The sequence below is a fragment of the Meleagris gallopavo genome, chromosome 1, assembly GCF_000146605.3.
Source record: "Meleagris gallopavo isolate NT-WF06-2002-E0010 breed Aviagen turkey brand Nicholas breeding stock chromosome 1, Turkey_5.1, whole genome shotgun sequence".
NCBI lineage: Eukaryota > Metazoa > Chordata > Aves > Galliformes > Phasianidae > Meleagris > Meleagris gallopavo.
This window is the reverse complement of record NC_015011.2, coordinates 178,920,898-178,935,631: the sequence shown is the minus strand read 5'-3', so window position 1 is coordinate 178,935,631 and position 14,734 is coordinate 178,920,898. Positions and strand designations below refer to the sequence as shown.

General features: G+C 36.6%; 1 long non-coding RNA gene across 1 annotated transcript; it reads right to left on the bottom strand.

The window, feature by feature from the left end:
• Positions 1–10,495: 10,495 nt before the first annotated feature.
• Positions 10,496–12,247, bottom strand: LOC109365703. The gene is made up of 3 exons (XR_002111428.2): positions 11,870–12,247; positions 11,457–11,578; positions 10,496–11,244 (listed from the first exon to the last, which is right to left on the bottom strand). It is a non-coding gene; the product is annotated as an uncharacterized LOC109365703 (long non-coding RNA).
• Between the last annotated feature and the right edge of the window lie 2,487 nt (positions 12,248–14,734).

Below are 14,734 nucleotides of genomic sequence, written 5' to 3'. Positions count from 1 at the left end.
CTGAGTATGTCTGTACTGCATAGAATGTGAATTAACAAGCAAAAAAAAAACCCAAGCAAACAAAAGCCAAAATCCGATGAAAGAAACACAATCCAAATAAACAGCAACAAAAACATACAATGTTAGCATAATTTTAATGGCATTTATAGAGATGTACAATTAATACACAAATGCCAAATAATGATTTTTAAAACTTCAGAGGTAAAGCAGAATTTCCCTAAACTAAAAAATATTTTCTGATCTAAGGTCTGTCTTTTGAGGTCAGTAGTCCATCCAGACGTCACTTCTTTTTTACCTTTAGGGCAGTCTCATTTTGCAAAACTAGGACCATCTAATCTGAGATCCCAGACCAAACTGAATATTTGGAAGCCAGGACAGCTTCAAGAGGTCCTAAATTGTTATTATATCTACTGATCTCTGGTTAGTCAGCAATTGTTCATGGAGAATCTGAGGCAAAAATAATGTGGAAACGATAGATGGATTTAAGTCAAGCACCAAAAAGTGAACTGCTATAAATTCTCAAAATATTCTTTACAGTTGTGCTGTTCCCAAGAAAGTTTAAGATGGGGAACCTGTGACATCTTGTCTGAATATTCACCAAGGTTTGAAACTAGAATGTTCTGCATCACAACTCGTGTCTCCAGTACTAAGTTAGAAGTAAACTCACAGGAAAAGCTTTCCTGAGTGAAAAAGTCGCTGAACATGGACAAGACTTAATCACTCTGTGAAAACATTATCGTCAATTAGACAGAGTTTATAGTTAAAAGCATGCATGAGCAGCCCCTTCAAAGACTTACATGTTTGTGACAGACTATAATCATTAACTGTTGGGACGCACAGTTGAAAGTCGTCTTGGTACCTTCTGGATTTTGCAAATATTCAAAATGGGAAAATGCTTCCTTATTGAATACGTAAAGCCATACACATATTTTATAAACATAATGGAAGATGAAATGGGGCATTGAGGGCCTCTTTGGGGAGGAAGTGTTTTTGTTTGGTTTAGTTTTGATTAATCTCAATCAAGCATACATGCTTTTTATTTTCCTTTGAATCCCTTCTCATTCCATACAATTTCTTCCAGCCCCCATTTAAGATTCATAGGATCTCCATGGTACCAAAAAGGATTCAGAGAATACAATATTCCTAAAGACTATTTTTATTCAAGTGGTTGTAAAATTACTACCTCTCCATGGATTTTCACTAAGACTGTTTTCAATACAACTAATCTGCACTATCTGACCTAAACAACCCAAGTGATATCAGGGAAAACTTCGCTCTTTTCTTATCAAGCTTGAAAAGGTTTTAGAGCTGACAGAAAATATACCATTGCGTTCCTTCTATCCCTCTTAGAGATTTCAGGAAACAAATCAGTTTGTATTTGTATTGTATAAATACAAATCTGATCCAAACAAACCAGAATATGAATCAGCAGAATGTCCTCTGAGTACAGTTACTAGGAAATCTGCAGAATGACTTCTGGAAAGGGTCTGCTTTTTATTTCTGCTTTCTGAAAACCATCCTTGAAACTTTATCAAAACATTTTCATCTGTCACATTCCTAAAGGCAGTATGTATGATAGAGAAAGCAAAGTATAATGACAAAAATAAATAAGAATGCAAGTATTACTTCCTAGAAAATAATGTATGGAAGTCATGTTTGCATATAAAAAGAATTAACTGTCCTTCCTTCTTGTTCCCAGGTCAAATTGTTTTCTTATTCAGACTATGAGAATTAGCTAAGGGAAAAACTGAAGGACTTAAGGGATAAAATCATCAAACAATATACATATAGAGAAAAACATATAAACTTACCCTTCATTAAATTGAACAGCATTGATTTAAACTCACTTTGCTTAGGAATAGATTGTTTGATGGGTCAAGGGAAAAGGTTTTTATTTATTGGACATGGGGAAATTGTTTCAAACTAAAAGAGAGAAGATTGAGATTGGATATAAGGAAGAAGTCTTTTACAGTGAGGGTGGTGAGGCACTGGAACGGTGGCTTCCGAGAGAACGAGTGAATGCCCCATCCATCCCTGGAGATGTTCAAGATCAGCCTGGACCAGGATCTGAGTACCCGATCTAACTGTGGATGTTGCTGTTCATTACAAGGGAGCTGGTCTGGATGACCTTTAAGGGACCCTTCCAACTCTAAGGATTCTATGATTCTATGATATTCACCCATTATTTTCCAAATCAATTCAACATTCTGAGCTTGCTGTAGCATTTAGCATTGTACTGTTTCTCTGTAGCCCAACATTTTTTATCACCAGAAAAAAAAAAAAAAAATTAATGGTAACTAACATCAGATAAAAGTCCAGAAGTGAGAGAACAGTAGGTAATTTTTAGCACAGATGATTCAAAAGAGTCGAATCCTTAAAGTTTAATTTGATAACTGTCAGTCCATTACTGTTAATTAGTATTCAAGTTTAAAATACACCCTAATGCAGAGAGAACAAGCCTTTAGTTTTAAATGACGATTTCCATAAGCTGAATAAACTGATTGCTTTCCCTTTCTCCTTCCTTTTTGTTCTCAGGTAGAATGAGGTTGAAATCTCAAACATAATACTGTATCTGTATGTCAACCTGGTAGCCCATAACACATAATATACCTTTGTAAGTGTATAATAGCTTGTTTAAATCTTACCCCCTGTGAAAGTAAGGTGTTTACACTACTTCAAGGAATGAGGAATCACCTGAATAATGGCAGCATCTGAAACCTTCTCCTATATATTCTTTGCATGATCTTCCATTTCATTTTCTATCCACAGGAAATTGTATCTGATCCTAAGAAAATAACAGGAAGTTACTTTATGTAGGCATGGCTCAATAATTGATAACAGCTGTAGGTTTTTGGTGTAGAATTTGCAGAGAGGGTCATTGGCAAGATATAAATGAAAAACTGAAAACACTAAGAAAGATTCCCTGCCTGGAAATTATTACTGTTACTGCAGCAGCAAGACATCAGGATCAAAGTCCTGCCTGTTAGATCCTACCTGCCTGGATGCTCAAATGGACATGGCCCACCATGAAGGACCCTGCAGCTCAAGTCGGCAAGATTGTCCATGCTCCCTGAGCAGCCTGTTCCAGTGCTCAAACTACACTTTGAGGGAAGAAAATCTTCCTAATATTCAGTCTGAACCTTCCCTGATGGTCATTCAGGCCATTCCTTGTTGTCCTATAGCTATTACCAGGGAGAAGAAGCTGAATTCTGTCTTGCCACAACCTCTTTTCAGGTAGTTGTAGAGGGCAATCTCCACTTTTACTGCAAGTGCGTCATGCTAGACCACTGCTGCATATTGAGGGGCAAAAGATAGCTTCTCAATAGGCATGGTTTGTCCTGATGGCATGATGTACAACTCTCTGCTGTTCCTCTCACATGTTTTCCATTTTCACTAAAACACCCAAACATTTTCAGTCTGCTTATTCAGAGTAAGATAGCCATACATATAGCATGTACAGTATAGAGCAGCATATGCTCCAGCACTTGGCCTAACTTGCAGATGCTTCTTGCCCTGTAGGCTGGTACTGAAAGAAACAGAGGTGGCTCTTGAGCGCTACAGTCCTTCCCAGTCTGTAGGAGTCTCAAGAACATACAAGAGATCACCTTGTCTGAAGTTCCTCTCCTACCAGGCCTCCCAGGATGTAGTCTGATGAGGAATGAATCTAGACCATGTGCTTTCAAAACACACCTGCTTATTTGTGCTTAAGGATGAAAGTATGCCTGGAGGTTAACAACAGGGCAGTGATTATGCTTTGTGTCTTCCAGCACTGCAAAGAAGCAACATGCCAGATGTTTTTTTCACACAGATGTGTAAAGAGGATCTATTGCTGCTAAGTCACAGGTATCCACACTAGGGGCCAGGGCCTTAGGAAATGGGAATGGAGCTGAAGGCTATGATACAGAGACACAGGAGTGAGTAGGTGGAACATGCAGCAGGATAGGAGTTGATCCAGTCTGCTCCAAGGGTTGCACCAAGGGATTAGCACTACTGGGGCCTAGGCAGCATCAGTAAGCCTGCAGCCTGGAGACAGAAATGCCTCCCTGGGACAAACAAGCACCCTTCAGGACAGCTGGCACAGCTGTTGCTGCAGTGGAGACTGCTTACTTTTTGTTCAATCACAGTGAATAAGTATCATTAAAAGCACTTCACAGAGCTAAGGTAACACCCTTACAGTCACTATCCCTCGTAGATAATACTTCTTAAGCCTCTTATTTCTTTTGTCTCTTTCTACCTTTCCACATCTTTCTACCTCTTTTTGTCTCTTCAGTTTGTTACCACCCAGTAAAGTGCCAAAATCAGGCAGGCTACCACCATCAGCAGCACCAATTAGAGCAGAATAATTACCTTCAATGTCTGTATATGACACTGATACAAACACTTCTCAGAATGTTCTTTTTTTGGCAAATATACCTCGTTATTGACTCCTATTGGCTCTGACACTGACAAGTCATGATGAATTAGCATATCCAATCAAAGTGACTTCAATCAGCATCACCAAAAAATGGGAGTAGCTCCTCCTAGAAAAAGCCGACTCTAAATGGAAATAATTACCCAGTATTTTCCAAGTACTTTACTACTTGCCATTTTATTATTGACATCTGTCAACTTAGTATAGGTAAGTGGATTTTGAAAATAATTTTCAGTGTGTAAACCACCAAGATTTGGGAGCCATGAATTACATCTAAAAGATTTTCAAATACTAGCCAAAAAAAGAAAGCTTGTTGTCTACAAAGTTAACCTCACTATATAAATGTGCAACTTCTCTGTCGATATGTATTAACTGACCAGTTAAAAAGTTAAAAATGGCTCAAATTCTTGGTTTGAATAACTTGCTAAATATACTTACTAGGTATATTCTGAATACCTGCTGTAACTCAAATATTTATCTTATCATTTAAAGACAGTTACATACATGCCACCCGGCAGGTGTCTCAGCACATGGTCATTTTCATACTCCACCTCTTTGCCAATGTTGAGATAAAACTATTTACTAAGGTAGAGAAGAGGGAAAGGATAATAATTATTACAAAAAATTATATATATGTATATGATCAACAAGTGATGCACAAGCAATTGCTTACCACTCCCTGACCAACTCCCAGCTCACCCCTGAGTGTCAGAAGAGAGTGAGATTAACTCCAATCTCCTTCAGAATTCCTTCCTTGTGATGTGATATGGTATGGAATATCCCCTTGGCCAGTTTAAGTCAGCTGTCCTAATTCTGTTCCCTACCATCTTCTTGGGCCCTTCTCTGACCTTCAGTGGCCGTGGCTCTATGTTCTATTCTATGTTTTCTGCTGAGCAGATTAATTTACAGATTAGTACTGAAAGGGCAGAAAGAAATAGATGTTTAAGGAAGAAATGCTACTTCATCTGTAAAGATTTTCAAGACATTAAGAAATCAGGTCTATGTGATTGGTTAATGCTGTGTTCTGGAATGGATGGGTTTCCTTTGTCCTTTAAGCACTAGAAATCAGTAAGTTCACATTCCTTAATTATAAGTATTGCTATAGTTTTATTACTGGAAAATATCTAGCTGTGTAACCCCTGCAGGGTGATATATATCACCACCTGGAAAATGGGAAGGAAAATGCAGTTGTACATTATATGCTACCAGAGCAAATTGATATATATATTATGCTATCAAAGCTAATTGAAATTAATGGAAACATTGCTAATTGTTTCATTCGTCCGTGAAGAAATCACACATGAAATTATCTACCAAAAAAAAGAAAATGTAATTGGTTACTCTCTTGCAGCCATACATGAGGTCCCTTGCTTAAAAATTTCCTTTTCTTTCTCACTGTGAAAAATTATATATTCATTTGATATTCTTTAACTGGGGTTCACCTATGATTATGATGACTGGATCACTGAACAGGCTGCCCAGATAAGTTGTAGAATCTCCTTCTTTGCAGATATTCAAGACCCATTTGGACACCTGTGTGACCTACAGTAGGGTACCTGCTTTAGCAGGGAAGTTGAACTTGATCATCTCTTGAGGTCTCTTCCAGCTCCCACAGTTCTATGATTCTGTGATTCTGTGAAGAATTCACTGATGTGAAGCATACTACATGTATTTTCTTGCTCTGCAAGTGTTGCAAACACACTGGCAATACACACTGATAAACAAAGCCAGTTTTTGCATATGAACTGAAAATAAATAAATAAATCAAGTGTTCAATTAGCAGCATCTAATTATCCCACTTACTTTTGAAAGAAAATGCACTTTTTAGTAACTTGCATTAAACTGCCCATTTGCAAATTATTAGTATTATTGTCATTACATAAATTGCCTTCGCTCAAAAAATTCCCTTTACTTAATAGCAAATCTACAGGAAGATGCCAATGTTGATTGATCAGAGGTGTTTAAAGTAGAGTCCAGCAGGATCTGTTATTGCAATAGGCACAAATCGCAGCAGGCAATGCACTCAAGCAGTAAATACAGCCCCAAAAGCCTGCTGGGGAGATGAAGCCCTACTCAGAAAAGCTCAGGTTGTCCACTCTCAGTAGCTCCCTATTAGCTTTTATCATCTCTTTAATTGTCCCAATAGCGAAATCGTAAGCCTGTTGAAAAAATATCTACATTTTTTTGGAATAGATATGCTGTACCTTTCATTTTACTTTGATTATTTAATGGAAAAAGTTGGTTCAGATCTGAAATGTTTTGATATCACTGAAGAACTCTATAAATCTATTTAAAGTTTGCTCATTTAAGCTATTGGCTGAACTTATGCTCCTTAGTACTACATGATATTTCATTGGATTACTTGCTTAAAAACACTGTTACTAGATCTCTCCAGCCCTAAGACTCAGGTATGTCGCACCACAGAACAAATCTGTAATATCAATAGGACAGATTAAATGCACTGGAGATTTCTTGAGTTCCATACAGCCTATATTCAGTGCTGCAGCATTAACATCTACTATCCCAGTGACACCCTGATAAAAATTTCCAGAGCATCACAGATTTAAATATCAGCTGTCTGAACAGATGAAAATATGAAATAATGTGATGTCCAACTTACTGTAATGTGGCACATATTTAAAGGCTTAAAATAATGCAGTACCCATAGAGAAAATGCTTCATTTTAAAGCTATTTTTAGGTGTCAGTTGATGTTTTTATTGAAAAATTTTAGTATGCAATCTGAAATCAAAATCTTGGGCAAACACATAAGGTAGGAGGAAATTCCTTCTGAACTGTGCTACTATTGACTGGCCTTACATTTTCCTGGGAATGTGAAGACAAACCTCCTTGGTGTATATTACTGAAAGTCCCTGTTATTCACCCAAGCCCCCCTGCCTTTGCAGGGGTTGGTCCTGTGTGCCCTGATTTAGAGGACAAGGGCTGGTGCTGCCAATACATGTGATCACATGAAGGGACTTCCTCTCACTGCTTTCTCTTGGAAAGTGTAAGAACAAAGTGAGTCATGTGGGCTAGACCAAGGGACCTGTTTTTAAGCAAGGGCCAATGAAGGAAGGATTGATCTATCAGCCCTCTCGGTGAGGAGACTGCACTTGCTGCACTAGTTTATTCACTTTTTTTTATTATTGCCTATTCACTTTTCCTATACCATAAAAAAATTTACAGTCTTCCTCTAAGATGAAATGGGATCATTGTTCTATAAAAATTATTTCATTTTTGATTGAATTGAGCCAAATCCAGCACTTTCTGTTATCATTTATGGATCATAGGAACTATGAAATCTACAAAAATGCAGCACCTATAATCCAGGACAGGAAAGAATCTATCTCCTATGGGAAACAGATCATTTCATAAATCCTCACTTCCCACTGTCTTGCACTATAGCAGTATCTGTGTTTAAATTAAGATTCAGAGCTTCTATTTTTCTCCAAAGCTAGTTCCTCTCTCATTCTCCAACCCCCTTTTTTGCATCTTGCAGACATACAGTGAATAGTCAGGAGATGTGTTTCCTCATCATCTTGCATTTCATTAAAACAATTGGTGAGTTGATTTAGCCTTTGAAAGATGAGAGCAAAGGTTGTTCTTTTTATTTTTAGATTTTACTTTCCCTGCTTGGAATTGTTTTGGCCTACATTGATTATTTATGATAGCAATAATGCTATTGCCCAGGTCTCACAGAACTGCTTGGTTTCTCTAGGCAAGAGGCCCAGACTTTTTAATTTCTACTTGAAGGTTAGTATCATGTTCCAGAAAGAATACACACGAGAGGACTTCATAAGTCCATTCTTATAATTCTTATAAACCTGTTAGAATGAGTGACAATTTTAAGAAGCATCATGTAGTCTATGAACTGTTTGAAAATAGAAAAGTTTTTTTTTTTCCTAGAATTGGGGACTACAAATGTTTGAATTTTCTTATTGAATTGTCATTAGCATTCAATGTCCTATAAAAGAACGTAATAGCCTTTTAAACACTGTGGAAATTTGAATCCATTACTCTAACAGGCAGGGATTAAAAGTAGAAATAAAGAGATCATTAACTATGAAACTTAAACACATCTGTTCATATTCAGTCAATGAAACAACAAATATTTTATCACTGAGAATCACAGGTCTTAGCACAGGAAGATTCAATATAAAATCAGCTCAATATAATGTCCTGCCAAATTTGCATATTGCACAGAAGAGGAATTTTATTGCAACTTCTGACTTAGAGGTCAAGGAAAAGTCTTAGCACATATTCACATAGTAGATGCACCAAAAGAACCTCACAGGTCTGTAGTGGTGCCATCATTGCTTGTAAGATGAAACCATGTGTTCAAGAGAGTCCATTAGCCTGATGTCTTTGCCTCTTGTGTTTAAAAATTAGTCCCAGACTCTGTAATAACTAACTCCTAAACTGATCCTTGCAGACTGATAGAATCAGGACACCCAGATTTTGTGAAGCAGCAAGCCTTTCATAGGCATGAAGCATGATAAAAAGTGCTCTTAGTTTTGCTATTCTTTGAGGGACAAAGTGCTAGTGCTTATCCTTTCAATTTGGTACTGCATGTAAATTGATCAGGTTAAAGAAAATAATTAACCAAGGTTGTTGTAAAAAAAAAAAAATAGTGAGTGAATAATGAATGAATTTAGAATACTGTGTCAAGTTCTGAGCTCCCCATCTCGAAAAAGATAGGGATATCTTTGAAGGAGTCCAGTAGAGGGCAAAAAAGATTATGAGATGCCTGGATCATCTCTCGTATGAGGAAAGATTAGTAAACTGGGTCTATTCAGCCTGGGGAAAAGAAGACTGAGAGAGAATCTGATAAATGTTTATAAATACCTAAAGGGAGGTGAGAGACAAATGGATGAGGCCAAGCTCTTCTTGGTCATGTGTAGAAATAGGACAAGGAGTCATGGCTTAAAACTTGAACATACACTCTACAAACATGTAGAAGAAATTCTTTAAAGTAAGGGTGATGGAGGACTGGAAGAGATTGCCCAGAGAAGTTGTGGAGTCTCCTTCTATGGAGATATTCAAGATCTGTCAGGACACCTACCTGTGTAACCTACCTGTGAAAGTAGACAACTTTCTTTAGCAGGGAGGTTGGACTCACTGATATCTTGAGGTCCCTTCCAACCCCTGCAATTCTGTGATTCTTTCTGATAATGTTTGCACTTAATCACAAAACTGGAAAAAGAGTCATGGAAAAAAAAAAAAATCTAATGCTCTATAATCTGTCCCTAGTCTTTCTTTCATCCAAGCTTTTGTTCCAGGACATGTCAGAGCTACTTGTGCTGAGAATCCAAGCAACATCTGAGGATCACTTCAAAGAATTATCTCTTTTATGGTTTACTGTTTCTCTCTCATTAGCCAGTCAGTCCTGTGTCCTAGCTACTCACTTTTCCCTTCAATCTACTCCCTAGGACTACATATGGGAGTTTGCTTCTGCTCTTCCTCCATCCAAAGTGAGTTATCTTTTTCTCTCTTAAATTCATGTTTCCTGGCTGTTATCCAGGAGTAATCTGTACTTAGAAAGAGAAAGCCTTTATTAAATAATCACTGAACAAATTACACCTGCAAAAATAGTTATAAAATCCCAACAATGGATATTTTTGTTTGTTTTTCGTTTATCCTCTGGAGCTGAACTCCATGTGTCTCCCATTCTGTCTCCCATTCTGTAGAAGTTTTATCTTCTACTTTAGGAAAAAAGGCAACCAGGCTGAAAAAGATGCATTAGTTAATGAATACAAGATTGTAAAGGCTCTTAAGATCCCATGAAAGCCACATAGTTTGAGAAGTCCTTAATGTTTTTATGGAGCAAGACCACATTAACAAGGCACCAATTTTGACATGCAGCCATAATAAAAGATTCTGGAGTCTATAACGCTCTTATACTTAATTTCCTCACATTTGTATGCCAGCAATTGTAAGAGACCTTATTAGAGAAGGAGAAAATCATGTTAATGATAATGAATCTGAAAAATAAATTTATTTGTTCTAATTTAATTTCTGAAGTTCTTTTCCTGTTGCATCAAGAGAATTGAAAATGTTGACAGGTAAAATAGAATTAAAAACTCTTTATTGTGTTTTGATTAAAACGATCACTCCTGGATTCCTAATACCTGGCTATCTGTGCCTCTCAAGCCTGGGTTCATGAAGCGTAGCTCATAATTCAGTTGAGTAGCAAGTTTCAAAGCTGGAGACCTTCTGTCTTTGTCCTCCTCAGTAGCCTTGACCTTTCATTCCATGGGAGCTCATCTGTCTACAATGGAGAGAAATCTGTGCTTCCAAAATGCAGATATTATTAATATTATTAATATCTTCATGAAGTGAGTACCTAAAAAGGTGTTTCTCTCTACTGAATATAAAGCTTGCAGTTTCTTCCTGAGCTCCATAGATTCGATCTATGAATTCGATGTCTGAAACTGTGTTACAAGGTTACTAGTGAGAATAATCCTGACATCTCTTCCTCAGGCCTCACCTTTTCTTTAGAGAAAGAGAATTGCCTATGGTTGTTTGCCTGTTGAAAGCCACTAATAGAAGAGTATGATCTGTGTGAAACAGCCTAGTCGCTCTGCCAGCTGATGGAGTGAGATGTGAGGATCAGGAAGTGCTTTGAGAAGAGTAGATAGGCCTCCATTTTAAAGCATTTTCTTTGAGTGCAGCCTCTAAAGAAGTTTGTCAGATAAACAAAGAGACATTCAACCTTTACAAAGTTCAACATAAATTCAGGAAGAGCAGTATTCTATTTGTCTTTCTCATCACTCTTCTGTCTACTTTTCGATATCCTTGCTCCCAGATGCACGTTTCTATGTGGAATCTCTTGTTCCTGGAAACAAAGAGCATCAGAAATATAATTAGATTATGTTTACATGGATTTTCCAGTCCAGTAATGCATATCTGAGTAACCCAAATAATCAGATAACTGTCCATAGTATAATCTAAAATAAAGCAATCCTAAAATTGTTTTAGAGCACTATCTGTCATTAGACAGATATGTAACAGAATAAGATAACAGACGAAATCATAGTAAATACAAACCTCTACGGTTCATGTATTATACTCCTGCTCTTTTTACCTTCAGGGAACTCTGTAATAGTGTGCTTTGAGCTGAAAGGACCACATCTGAATTCATTTCACCTATCCATAAAGAATGTTGATAACTGAAAGTAAAAAAAAAGAAGAAGAAAAAAAGGCAATCATCTGAAATCACAGCAGATCAACCCCTTTGGGGAACAGGTTTGCCTATTTCATTTTCTTTCCTTTAAAATGCAAATCCCACAGGTCCCCTTTCCAAAATGAGAAGATCACTTTTTATTATTTGTAATTTAAAAGACCCATCTCTTCATAAAAATAACATTGATTTGGAGGATGGGGCTGAAACAGATCTTGTAGTGCAAAGTTCTCCCTGACACCTCTCAGAAAGTCCTTTCTCAAGCTAATCAAAAGCTAACCTGCAAGCAACTCTTTGGCTGCTCCTTCTCTTTGAAGAGAGTTTGAAGGTAGTTCCAGAATTTTAGTGTGCTGATGATTAGAAATCTCCCCCTTGTTTCCATCCTGACCATATTTATGACCAGTTAGTTCTAGCAAGACCAGAAAGTCTTGTTCTTTAAATTAAGCAGCCCTTTTTCTTTTCTACGTGTACTTCCCAGTGCAATTTCACTTAGTTTTGAAACAGATATAAAATTAAGTGTCATTGTTTACAAAATTCATTTTAGACATTACACTCCTGTATGTTTTAATTAAGTTTTCCCTCTTCCTTCCAAACACAGATTTCTCCCCAGCACTCTCATACAGAAGAACTGATTTTACAGCGCTAGTTGGAATGAGCTAATTTATGACATCACAATGAATGTTTGGAGTTTGAAAGAGAGCCTCACTACTAGGGACTGACTTTGTGAAAACTTTTGTTATTTAAATATCTGAAAGACTATCAAATGGTCTAACAAGAGGATCTACAAACCTCAACTAAGACTCAGATGTACTTTGCATGTGAGCTTTGCCCTTTTATATCAGTTCTCCTATAAATGATTCTTATTCTAATGGGAGCATGCAAGTTTTGGTCGAATATCTCAAATCTGCACTAAAGTCCTCCAATTTCTAATGAATGTGTTCAGCTACTTGAAATTCAGTGGTGATAAAAGAGTGCACCTTTTCCACTCAAGTACCCTTTTCGCTGTAACAAGATGTGAGAAAAACCTCTTGACCTATACAAAGAAAATTGGACCAATAAATGTTGAATAGAAGTGTACTGAAAGTTCATGAGGAGACAGGCATCCTTCAGTTCTTAGCAATGATTACTCTGAAACTTCTATGAAGTTTATAATATATACATTGGATAAAAATGAGATAAATGATTGGCATATGCATTTATTATTTTTTTTCTTTCCTTCTTATTTCAGCGCTCTCCCTAAGCCTGTGCAAATTTAGGAGCGTGGCACTGTTTTTGTACAAGTCATAAAAGAACATAGACATTATGTAAATAGTTTCAGTGGAGAAATGAAGTGGAAAAACTCATTTTACAATAGAAAGAATAAATGGAATTACTTACCATTTGATGGGGCTGAAAACCACTGAGCTTTAGAGAAGTCTGATCATTTCTGTAAGCACTTACATGTAATAAGGAATAATGAATTTTAGCTTGTATCTTCCTAGACACAGCATCCCACCTCAAAGAAAGAGAAAGAGGGGAAAAGGTGGATCAAACTTCTAATCTCTGTAGCACATATAAAACCAAAGAAAACAGCACACTACAGTGGAACCTTCTGCATTTGTAGCAGAGTAATTGAGAACAGAGCCCTGATTCCACTAGTAATATAAGTTTTTGTGTGCTACTCACTGAACTCTTTATAAAGTTCTTGTGTCTCAGGAAAAATCTGCTTTTCTCCCATTGAAGCTACATGGACATTGGATGGCTGTAACTAGGCCAAAGGGCTGGCTTGAGGGGAATGGCCAAGGCACCAACAGGTAACTGGTAATGCCATTGCCTTGGGGCAACTTCTAACTCAGCTCAAAGCAGTATCAGTCAGCTTTAGATGAGCATTTATACTCTGTGATTTTGCAGCCTTGGAATCCATCACCCACACTGGTGACAATGAAATTGATATGAAAAGCAACCTATTTTCCGTTTCCAAAGGTCCTGGCCTTGATCCAGTTATATCTGACTTAGAGCACATCAGCTTAACCACAATATAAATAATACCAAGCCATTATTTAGGAAAACATAATCTCATGAGAAGTTATCCACAAACCAAGGTGCAATTTAATGTATTTATGCATAAGTAAATGTTGGAACAATTTTAAATTTTTAAAAAAGTGAATTATCAGAAACAAGAAAAGACAAAAGAAGAGATTCTGAAGGCAGCAAAACTGAGATTGCAGAACAGTTTGATCTTCAGGGACTGATTCTGTCTCAGTTTCGTGGCTCTAGCTATTTTAATAATAGTTATAATAATATCACAAAAACTTAATTATGTTGTGTTTATTTAGTGTCCTATGGAATTAAGCTAGTGATAATGAACACAAGAATACTAATGTGATCAATTGTCCATTTTTTACAAGTTTGTCACAGTAGTACTGATATTTAACAGGATTTGTGTGTAATTTTAGAAAGGAAATATGTGTATTAAAAATGTAATATGAATGACTTCTTTATGCAGATAGTTCCATCAGATTTATCCTGTAGGATTCCAGTTGGTATGTTTCAATAATTTAGCATCTATTCATTTTAATCATTGTACTGGGATTTTGTTAACCTTTTTTAATTAGTATTAAAGAGGCTCAGTAGGAATATTCATTGCCTACAGGTAAAAATATTCTCATCATTCAATAGAATGGTTATTTTTATAATGTTCCTACCTTTAAGGTGCAATTATGTTACAAATCCTTTGGAATGCACAAAGATATTTAAAAGCAAGCACCTATAATTATTCCATAAACAAATCTGTTAGCTCACAAAAATTAGACATTACCAAAGTGAAAGAAAAATGGAGGAAGGAAGGGAGCAAGAAGAAGGGAAGAAAGAAGGAAGGAAATAAGGTTGAAATATAGCCATTTCTGCCATCTTCACTTGCAGTGAAGGATTGCAAATATTATTAAAAACCATGTCTGAAATCTCTACTATCTTCAATTGGAGAAACAAAATCAATCCTTGAATTAAGAACTATGGAAAATAAATAGTAAAAGAAGAAAAGCCGCTTGGAAAATGGCAGAACATGTTACAGGACAGATCAGTCCATGTGATATATCTTTTCACTGATAACTTTTCAAAATGCACTTAAATCTTATTTACCTTCATTCTCTGTTGTTCCTGAAAAAAA